This window comes from Arachis ipaensis, chromosome B01, assembly GCF_000816755.2.
Source record: "Arachis ipaensis cultivar K30076 chromosome B01, Araip1.1, whole genome shotgun sequence".
Taxonomy (NCBI): Eukaryota; Viridiplantae; Streptophyta; class Magnoliopsida; order Fabales; family Fabaceae; genus Arachis; species Arachis ipaensis.
The window spans coordinates 115,215,133-115,217,537 of NC_029785.2; positions in this window are offsets into that span (position 1 = coordinate 115,215,133).

A 2,405-nucleotide genomic window follows, 5' to 3' on the forward strand; every position below is an offset into this window, starting at 1 on the left:
TCATATCCGATCTGATCCAATGGAAATTGTGCGGATCGGATCGAATTTTCGGCCATATCCAATCCGATCCGATCCGCGGACACCCCTAATTACAACAGAATTTTACAAGTGTTTGACAAGATAAATGTATTTTTTTACTTGTTTGTTTTGCTTATAGCTTCTGCTCATTATGAGTTTGAGTATTTCTATGATGATGTGAATGTATTGTTATTTGAGATTGCATATTGGAACCCTTTCTTCATGCCTCTTAGCAATCTCAACTGTCTTTTCAAAAAATTTTGGTATCAAGCTTTTTTGGACTCATGGACGTTCTTTACTTCGAACACCCTTGCAGACTTGTGCGGTGTTTATTGAGATATGGTAAAAAAAAAAAATCTAAATAACCTTAAGTTATTTAAATGTAGTAGTTTTTGGCTTGAGAATATTTCTTTTAAATTGAAGCCTTCATCTGGGATACTTGACTTTGCAGAATTTTTGTCTAAAAAGTATCATACCCTTTCTTCTGGTGTTTCTACTCTTTAAAAAAAGGTTGACAAACTTATATTTAAATTGGACACCATGAAAGTTAAGTTTGCTACATAAACCTAATTGGCCAAACTTAAGAAGGTTATTTCTTCTGTGATATCTTATAGTGATATTTTGTAGTTGTTATAGTTTTTCATCTCTTTATTTTGTTTAAGAGGTAAGACTTTGACAAAGTGTATACTTTTTGTTTTGGTGCCTCTGACTTTTATTGTTACACATCTTTTTGAGTGTCATGTTTTCTCTTTTGTTTAATACTATGCATACTCTTTCAAGGAGTTTTATTTTCTTTGTTTGCTTATGTGATCAATTTATTTTGGATACATATTTTGCTTTCCCAGGAAATAAGGTATTGTTATGAGAAAAATCTAAATTGTTTATTACTGTTTGTTTTTTTTTTTAGACTTTCTTTTTCAAAGGCAAAAGTTTGAAGATATCCAAATTTTTTTTGTCCTATTATTACTTTTTTTTTTTTTAAAGAAAATCAGAGTGGGACACCTCATTTTCTAAAAATATTTTGTATTGAAAATTTCTTAACATGCATTATTTACAACATTTGGATACATAATTGCTAAGAACATTCGTCCATGCATTGCATGATGTTATCAAAATTATATAGCATAGATATTGGCTCTTGACAAAGAAGTGTTCTAGAAATTGAAATTTAACTCCTAAATCTGAAACTAGGATAGTACTTCTTGATATACATAAAATTGATGGAGCTAATAATTGTTCTATGATTTGGATCCAATACAATGCAATGTTCGTAGGGTGTACTTTAGAAATAATGTAGAAAATTTTTCATTTGGGAGTCCATTTAGACAAAGACATCTTTTTCATTATAATATATACTGATTTTAATAATAGATTTCCTTCTATAAACATCATGAGCTGAACATGTTTGTCATAAACTAATGCTAGACTTCAGTAGTATTCTTCTATTCTACTTCATACGGCTTCTTTTTTTCTTGTAATTCTAGTAACTTAGCTTCACGATTTATTGTAACTTCAATTTTCGTTAGAAGAACAACTTCAGTCCCATATACCAATGAAAAGGTTTTATAAGTCCAAAGAACAAATGATAAGTATTCACTCCAATTTTTATGAGTATTGGTCACCATATTTGTGAGTATTTTTAAAAAGTTCTTATTAGTAGATTTTGCCTGGCCTTTGTCTTGTAGGTAGTAGGAAAAAGAATTGTGATATTTAATTTGGTATTGTTCAAGAATACTCAACACTCTCTAATTAACAAAATGGGTTCATTATTAGACACCAAAATACTGGACAACCAAAATCTGCATGTTATGTTTTCTTTGATGAATCTTACCACTACTTCAACATTTGCTTCTTTGACAACCACAGTTTTTACTCACTTTGTAAAACTTTCTATAGCAAGTAAAATTTACTTTTTTTCCATTGACGGAGAATTGATTAGTTGAGGCCCTTTTTATAATCTTAAGCCATTTTACAGCAAAGGGTGCCTTGAGTGTCCTCATTATTTTAAGTTTGTTCAACTAAAAATGGACATAGGAAGTTGATCTTCACATGTTAAGGTAGTAGTTTTGACATTGTTTCGAATTTTCATGCCAAAGAGATGTTCGCATAAAAGAGTATTTATGACATGTAATATTGGTGAAGGAACATCTAGTTTAATTCATTTCTATCTAAATGACATTTTCTATACTTCAAATACAACCAATCCACTTTCACCAATTTTCTTCTCATTTAAAGAGAAATCCAACTCCTTAGGGTGTTTTTTATTTTTTTGAATTTTATCCTTTTGACACAAAACACTTATAGGAGGAACTTTACTATTTTTTACCATGTTTTGGACTATCTTACAATTATTCATACACAATAAATTTATATGTTTGGTATACAAT